General features: G+C 39.4%; 1 pseudogene; it reads left to right on the forward strand.

Moving 5' to 3' along the window:
* The first annotated feature begins 8189 nt into the window (after window positions 1–8189).
* LOC131748766 (PSME3-interacting protein pseudogene) lies at window positions 8190–8964 on the forward strand (annotated as a pseudogene).
* Window positions 8965–9492: the final 528 nt, after the last annotated feature.

A 9492-nucleotide genomic window follows, 5' to 3' on the forward strand; every position in this document is an offset into this window, starting at 1 on the left:
CTGTAGTTGATAGGGGCAGAGGCCACATAAAAGTGTTAGGAGGGGAAATGTATGTGACTAGGAGAGAAAATTGATACAGACTATTTGCTCTATATGTGGAGCAATGGTGGGATAGAGGCCATCTGGGCACAGAGAAAAGCAAATACTTTATAATGAATAGTCATTACCTATTTGTGCATGACAGAGATCATAAAACAAAAGAAGTAAGAGGATAGGGGAGACCCTGAAACTAATCAGCCTTTAAGTCTAATTTCCAGGCTATAGAAAATATAGGCGATTGAGTACCTAGTTAAATAACACCAAGAAGCAATCAGAAACATTCAGATTGTGGAACATTTTGTAGAACTGATCTGCTTTCCTCACTCGTCAATAACATGGCAGAAAATAGAAGGGGGCTGGGGAAATGTTTGGATTAAATAAAAATGAAGTGACATAGCACTCAAATATACATAAGCCCTGTTTGAATCCTAATTTAAACAAACCAATTGTAAAGAGACATTTTGAGACAATGATGGAATTTGCTTCAAAATACAATGCAAAGAGAGAAGGGAAAAAGTGATAAAGTAAGCGGGCAAAATGTTGATAATTTTTTGAATGTGAGTGAAGGGTATATGAGGGAATCATTCTATTATCTCTACTTTTGTATATGTTTGGAAAATGTTATAATAAACGTTTAAAACAAAAGTATGAGAGAGATTAAATTACTGAGGAACACAGTCCCAGAGAAGAAGCACAGAGAATGGCTTTGGGATGCAAGAAGTTTTGTCCTTTGAAACAGGAGAAAAATCAACAAAGGCCATGTGAAAAGACTGTGCTGAGGGGCAGAGGAGGGAAGTGAGAGAAAGTAAGGAAGACCTTGCATGGTGACCTCAAGATTCTCAGCAAAGGAAAGGCAAAGTTGTCTCCCCACAATGGAAAAAACTGAGAGTGAGGTTGGGGTGGAGGTGGGAGAGATATGACATAGACTTTCACAGCGCCAGAAAGAACAATGGTGGAAAATCAGCACATACTCAAAAAGCACCAAGGGCCTAGGAGAAGCCTAGGTTTTATAGAAGGCCTAGTCAGAAATTCTGAGATCTCACCAGATACAAGATACCCACATTGTTTCTGGGGATTTCAATGCCTCGCACAAAGAGGCAAATTATTTGGGGACTTTGGAACTTGTCAGGATCAGTTAGAAGTAGTTTTCTTATTGTTTGTTCACATATTTGTTTTTATAATAAGGAGATGCTTATTATCTCTTGGAAAAACCATAGAGATGGCTTTCCCTTTCACCAGTGCCCAAGGCATGTACTGCCCATGGTACTTTATTAATCTCCAGAGATCACACTACTCCTCCCAACCTAGCATGTACCACAATAATAAGTACGCAGCCACCTTATCATCTAAATAGGCCAAGTCTCACCAGCAGTTTCTGGTAGGTGTAACCTCACCAATACATTTTGTCCCCTATAGCTCCTAGGATAATTGATAACAATATTAAGTCGTTGGTTCCTGTTCCTGCTTTTTCATCTAGATTGGCCTCTAAAGCAAAAAAGAAAAAAAAAAAAAGCTGCTAGTAAACTTTCTTAGTATTGTTCCTAGAGGTCCAAACCTCCTTTGGGCGGTAGGTAACTTTTTCTGTCTCTATTTCTCCCAGAGTCCTTTGGATTCTTTTTTCTTTTCCAGCCAGACTCCTTAAAACCCCACTGTAATCCCCTTCCACAAGCCCCTAGAATTCAAAGAAATAGTGTCCCAAATACTAGAAATAAATTTCTTCAGAGCTTTGAGTGATTACAGTTGGCTAAGAGATGCTAACCTTACAGTGACCTTCACTATTCAGAAAAGTTAGCAAATCAATCGTAGTTATCCTTAAGGAGGACTTTATGGTGAGGGGATTGGAAAGAGGCACGCAGGCTGACTCTTCTCCTTGGGGAAGGAAGAGATATGGAACAGCAAATTAAGAAATCCTGGCACCCGCTTGCTTAAGGGTCTGGCACACAGCCATCCAGAGAAACTGCTACTTCCCTGCTTCTATTCATGGGCTCCAAGCCACTGCCATCATGGAAATTTCCTGCACTTGTGGAAAGTCTCCAGGAAAGCAGAACTGCAGAGTCCTATCTGTGCTGGGCTGAAGGATACTCTTCTGTCTATCTGAAAAGGATAAGTTTGCTAATTAAATGATGGGTGTCAATTAGATTCCCAGGGAATAATTTAACACATAAGAGAGAAAAAAAAAACTGCTCTTCACATAATATGGGGTCTATAAAAGACTTTGCATTGAGCCTAGCACATAACAAGTGCTCAAAACTACTAATCCTCTTGTAAACTGAATTTGGTGAAGAAAAGTAGGCATGTAAGGAACTTCTGAGGTTCTAATAATGTTCTGTTTCTTGATTTAGGTTCTGGTTACACAGATGTGTTCAGTCTGTAAAAAAATCATTGAGTAGGGCTTCCCTGGTGGCACAGTGGTTGAGAGTCCGCCTGCCGATGCAGGGGACACGGGTTCGTGCCCCGGTCCGAGAAGATCATTCAGTTGTATACATATGATAACCATACTTTTTCCTACATAGGTTATACTTAAATTAAAAGTTATTAAAATTTTTTAATGTTGCTTTACAAGTGAGTGATCTGTTCACTAAACTAGGGACAACTCTACTTGAGTTAATTAAAGCACTTACTTGAAAGATTTAAATTTTAATATCTTTTAAAATATTCAGTAACTTGAAAATCCCTTCCAATATTTTCATGGGCTTCTTTACCAAATAAGCACAGGAAGAAAATCAAGAAAGAAGGAGCCCTATTATATTGGGTTTGGCCAAAAGGTTCGTACAGTTTTTTCCATAAGATGGCTCTAGTAGTGCTTAGTTCTTCGAACTTCATTCGAAACAATTTTATTAGATTTTATTACAACAGCTGTCATATCAATGTGAATTTTTTTTTAAAAAATCAAAATTCGTGAATTTTTGTGTAGCCATTTTAATATTGAAGATGGAAGAAACCAACATTTTCAGCGTATTATGCTTTATTATTTCAAGAAAGATAAAAATGCAACTGAAACACAAAGATTTGTGCAGTGTATGGAGAAGGTGTTGTGACTGACCGAATGTGTCAAAAGTGGTTTGCGAAGTTTTGTGCTGGAGATTTCTTGCTGGACGGAGCTGCATGGTCGGGTAGATCAGTTGAAGTTGATAGCGATCAAATTGAGTCATTAACTGAGAACAATCAACATTATACTGTGCAGGAGATAGCATTTGATAGACTCAAAATATCCAAATCAAGCACTGAAAATCATTTACACCAGCTTGGTTATGTTAATCACTTTGAAGTTTGCGTTCCACATAAGTTAAGAGAAAAAAAACCTTCTTGACCGTATTTCCACATGCTATTCTCTACTTAAATGTAAAGAAAACGTTCTGTTTTTAAAACAAATTGTGACGGGTGATGAAAAGTGGATACTGTACAATAATATGGAACAGAAGAGATTGCAGGGCAAGTGAAATGAACCACCACCAACCACACCAAAGGCCAGTCTTCATCCAAAGAAGGTGATGTTGTGTATATGGTGGGATTGGAAGGGAGTCCTCTATTAAGAGCTCCTTCCAGAAAACCAAACGATTAATTCCAACAAGTACTGCTCCCAGTTAGACCAGCTGAAAGCAGCACTCGACAAAAAGTGTCCAGACTTAGTCAACAGAAAATGTGTAATCTTCCATCAGGATAACACAAGACCGCATGTTTCTTTGATGACCAGGCAAAAACTATTACAGCTTGGCTGGGAAGTTCTGATTCACCTGCCATATTCACTGGATATTGCACCTTTGGATTTCCATTTATTTCAGTCTTTACAAAATTCTCTTAATGAAAAAATTTCAATTCCCTGGAAGACTGTAAAAGTCACCTGGAACAGTTTTTGCTGAAAAAGATAAAAAGTTTTGGGAAGATGGACTTATGAAGTTGCCTGGAAAATGGCAGAAAGTAGTGGAACAAAAGGGTGAATACATTGTTCCATGAAGTTCTTGGTGAAAATGAAATATGTGTTTTTACTGAAAAACTGAAGGCACTGGGATTCCCTGGTGGCTCAGTGGTTAGGTATCTGCCTGCCAATGCAGGAGACATGGGTTCGAGCCCTGGTCTGGGAGGATCCCACGTGCCATGGAGCAGCTAAGCCCTTGCGCTACAACTACTGAGCCTGCGCTCTAAAGCCCGCGAGCCACAACTACTGAAGCCCGTGTGCCACAGCTGCTGAGGCCCGTGACCTTAGAGCCCATGTTCCGCAACAAGAGAAGCCACCACAGTGAGAAGCCCACACACCACAACGAAGAGTAACCTCCACTCGCCGCAACTAGAGAAAGCCCATGAGCAGCAATGAAGACCCAAGGCAGCCAAAAATTAAAATAAATTAATTAATTTAAAAAAAAAGTGAAGGCACTTTTTGACCAACCCAATATATAACATTACCTTATATTTATCCTTTATGAAACATTAACATTTAAATTATATAATTATTTATGAAAGTTGTGTGATTATTTGCTTAACATCTGTCTCTCATGCTGGATTGTATGTGTAAAGAGCCAGGAGAACTCTGTCCCTTTTTTCATCATTATATTTCTAGCATCTAGCAAGATGCCTGGTCCATAGTAGATGCTCAATAAACAGTTGTTAAATGAGTGAATGAATGATTAGATTAATGAATGAACGTGAAATCTAGCATTAGTTTTAGTTGTGTAAAAAGTTAGATGATACTTTAGATAAACCCTGGATAAGACATAAAACTGTGTCCTTACTGGTTAAAGAATAAATGAGAATACAGAAAAAAAGAAAAATTCTAAGGTGGCTCTCAATTTCTTTATTGTGTAAATTATTGAAAATAAATATCAGATAGCTTTGTTCTTATTTTTATGGTATACAATGTTTCATCTTATCAGCAATTTCTACATTGGTTTCCCTCATCTTAAGTGTATTAGTGAATCTTCACATTTATATGTAATAAACCTTTATGATAAGGTCACAAAAGACCCAAGGGAAGAATAAATGAAATATAAAAGTCAAAACCTGACATTTTAATAACAATAAAAAATAAAAAGAAACAGCCTATGCCTAGGAGAGATAAAGTACCTGGTATGCACCCAATGAAAAGAGGAGAAGGACTTTATGTCAAAAGAGGCAGAAGCTAGGGAAGATGAAGACATTTTAACAAGAGTTTAAAAGAACTGAGAAAAGTTGTGTCTTTAGCTGCCTGGATATGAATATGGGGGTAGAGGGCCAAGGGGGGTCCATTTAGAAAGACATGCCCAGGTGCAAATCTGGCAAAAGACAAGGCTTGAGGCAGATAGTCTGCCTTAAGATACCCTCCTTTTCCATTTCAGGACATCTCACCAGCATCCTCCCCTACCACCAAATGCCCACTCTCCTCAGGCTACTGGCTGTTTTCCCTAACCTCCCTAATTAACCCCTCATCCCTACTTACTCCTGGCCTTTTTCTCCTTTTAGAATCTCCATCAGAACAGAACAGTCCTACGTCTGTGCCAGGACCCAAGCTCTTTTCTCTTCTTAAAAATTCTTTCATAATGTTCTTTTTAAAAAAATTAAAACTTTGAGATATAATTCACATACCATGCAATTTACCCATTAAATGTATATTTCAGTAGTTTTTACTATAGTCACAGGGTTGTGTAATAATCACAATCACTTTTTATCATCTTAGAAACAAACCTGGTACCCTAAAGCAGTCATTCCCATTTCTCCCCAACCCTTAAGCTGAAGCAACTACTAAACAACTTTCTGTCTATATAGATTTGCCTGTTATGAACATTTTACATGAATGGAATCATACAATACGGGGTCTTTTTTGTCAGGCTTTTTTCACTTATTATAATGTATTCAAGGTTCATCCATATTGTAGCATATATCAGCACTTCATTCCTTTTTATTGCCAAAGAATATTCCATTGAGTGGATATACCACATTTATTCATCCATTCATTATTCCACTTTTATTTTTGTCCCATTCATTATTTCCACTTTTTTACTATTATGAATAATGCTGCTATGAACATTTGCAGAGTGTTCTTCCATAGGATGTTAGAACTGGAAGGAAGGGGCTTCCCTGGTGGCGCAGTGGTTGAGAATCTGCCTGCCAATGCAGGGGACACGGGTTCAAGCCCTAGTCTGGGAAGATCCCACATGCCGCGGAGCAACTGGGCCCGTGAGCCACAGCTATTGAGCCTGCGCGTCTGGAGCCTGTGCTCCGCAACAAGAGAGGCCCGCGCACTGCGATGAAGAGTGGCTCCCGCTCGCCGCAACTAGAGAAAGCCCTCGCACAGAAATGAAGACCCAACACAGCCAAATAAATAAATTATTTAATTAATTAATTTAAAAAAATAGAACTAAAAGGAAGTTTAGCAATCATCTGGTCCAATCTCCATTAAACTCTTTGGTCACATGACACAGCAGAGGCAGGTGTAGAAAGGATGTGATAGCATGAGACTGAACCCTGCTTTCTACCCCCAGTGCTGTCAAAAGTAACTACATTTAGTGAACTCAGTCATGTGCCATCACTATTTCAGTTCTAAATAGCTTCTTATTTCACCTTGTATTAAGTAGATCCTCAGTTGAACCTGCCTGAAACTGATGGTTTTCTTGTTATTATTCATACCTCTAGAAGTACGCTATTTCCACAGGCTTCCTCAGACTCCAGTGCACTCACTCAAATCCAGCATCTACTAAAAATGACTTTCTACCCTTAACTACAAGTGCTACTGGTACTGCTACTTTTGCCACATCTGATGATCTTCTCCATCTTTGTTTCTTTGTATTTTTATGCACTTATTCACTGCATTATACTGCTCAAATGAGAATTTTTTTTCTCCATCTCCTTGAGAAATCCAAGATTTCACTGTTGTTAGCTGCACTTCGGATACTGTGTTAGTCTGTACCACCTCAAGTTTTCCCTGTTTTACACTAATCTATTGGCTACTGTTAGTCTGAGATCCTTTCTCACCTTTTCAAGTAAAAAAAAACAAAACTAAACTGATTCTTAAACTCCCTTTGAGGTCTCTTAACCAGTGGGTGGTTTCCAGTGCCCTGATTATCTAAATCAGTGATCTGCAAACTGGAGCACGCATTCACATACATAAAGAGTTTCCAGGAAGTACATATTAGTGCACAATTTCAACAGGATCAATTTCTAGATTTTCAATTTCTGTTTAAACTCATTCCTCATTGATATGGGTGACAACATGATTGCTCAAGCTGAGTTTTCCTGGACCACTAATTATCCCTGTCCAACTTAATGAAAGAAAAACTCACCTCTCAACCATTCTAAACTTACTTCAATGCATTGCCCCAGAGTGTTAAAAAAAAACAAACAAACCAGGGCAACTAAAAATGCAACAATTAAATATTGTGTTTGTGATAAGAAAGTGAGTGTCTCTAATGAACTAGGGAAGAGAATATTCACAAATCAGGTGGTTTCCAATTCTTTGCTTTCTACAAAATTGAAGATGTTAGTTGATGGATCATTAAGTATCATTTTTAGTGAACAATAACTATTGACTGCTACTGATATAATCCCCCTCTCAATTCTATCCACTTATATGAATGCAGTTTCTCAATATTTACACCTATAAAAATTAAAAACATTAGCTTACACTAGCAGTAAGTAATATCCATCTAAGAATACAGAAACAAATTGAAAAAATAAAATAACCTCATCTGTTTTATCAAGGTATGCCTTTGCAATAAAATTTTATTCCATTGAATAGCTATCAAAATGTGCAATATATTTGCATTGTTTTGACCAATTCTATAGTAATACTATATAGAATAATGATTCAATTTAAGACTTTTTTTTCCCACATAGCTCCACCATTTTACTTAATTAATTAATTTATTTTTAACATCTTTATCGGGGTATAATTGCTTTACAATGGTGTGCTAGTTTCTGCTTTACTACAAAGTGAATCAGTTATACATATACATATGTTCCCATATCTCTTCCCCCTTGCGTCTCCCTCCCTCCCACCCTCTCTATAAAAGATTTTCAACACCTAGAACTTTATGCTAGTACATAAAACAAACATTTTAAATGGCTGCTTTTACTTTCTTTCTTTTTCTTTTTCCTTAAGAGCGAGCGGCTCTTGTGGTGGCAGTTTGGGGTGGGCACCACCAAGGTGAGGGGGTCTTGCCTCCTGCACGCTGTAGACTGATTGTTCCATTATGGATGGAGGGGATGATGGTAACCTTGTTATCAAAAAGAGGTTTGTGTCTGAGGCAGAATTAGATGAACGGCGCAAAAGGAGGCAAGAAGAATGGGAGAAAGTTCGAAAACTTGAAGACCCAGAAGAATGCCCGGAGGAGGTTTATGACCCTCGGTCTCTATATGAAAGGCTAACAGGAACAGAAAAATAGGAAGCTTCAGGAGTATGAAGAACAGTTCATGTTCAAAAACATGGTGAGAGGCTTAGACAAAGATGAGACCAACTTCCTTGATGAGGTTTCTCGGCAGCAGGAACTAATCAAAAAGCAGCGAAGAGAAGAAGAACTGAAAGAACTGAAGGAATACAGAAGTAATCTCAACAAAGTTGGAATTTCTCGAGAAAACAAGAAGGAAGTGGAGAAGAAAGTGGCTGTGAAACCCACAGAAACCAAGACCAAGTTCTCCCAGGCAAAGCTGTTGGCAGGAGCTGTGAAGCATAAGAGCTCAGAGAGTGGCGACAGTGTGAAAAGACTGAAATCGGACCCTGACCCAGATGACAAGAATCAATAAGCCCCGTCCTGCTTGTCTCTTGGAAGCACATCTCTGAGTGGTCCCTCCATCCACTGCCCCACCGCTGCCGTCTGTATCAGCATCCTCCCAGGTTTGGGCGCCTACTCTGGGAGCAGCGACTCTGAGTCCAGCTCAGACAGCGAAGGCGCCATCAACGCCACCGGCAAGATCGTCTCCTCCATCTTCCTAACCAACACCTTCCTCGAGGCCCTCTAGTTCCTCTGTTCTTACCGCAGGGAGCTCCTCCCCAAGAGTAGACTGGACAGTTTATTCTGCCTGCAGGCATTACCTTTGCCTGCTCCCTGTGTACACCGTGACATTTTTAACCTCATCTAAAAATGTGCCAGAATCAACTTGCGGCCCGACTTGGGTTTGTTTTCTCTTTCTACTCCAGTACAGATGCCCAAACCTGTCCCACGGCCTCTGTCCTCACTGATGTAGGAGGGCAGAGGTCAGGGCCCAGCAGAAACTCCACTAAAAATGCCCTGGGAAGATAGGTACCAAGCGACTTGCAAAGGGTTTGGGTTCTGTTGCTTTCTTGTTTTTGGGGGTTTTTGTTTCTTTTTTTTTTTTTTCCTTTCCCAACACCACAAAGAAGCAAGGACAGTTATTGAACCGGTATCATTTAAACATTCTATTCTAGACGAAGGTGCCGTTTGATTATACTGCATTGTGGAGTGTGCAGGGGGGAGAGAAGGTCCCACGTGATGGAATGGCTCACTGCCCTGAAACGAACCTATTCTT

This window comes from Kogia breviceps, chromosome 1 (genome assembly GCF_026419965.1).
Source record: "Kogia breviceps isolate mKogBre1 chromosome 1, mKogBre1 haplotype 1, whole genome shotgun sequence".
NCBI lineage: Eukaryota > Metazoa > Chordata > Mammalia > Artiodactyla > Physeteridae > Kogia > Kogia breviceps.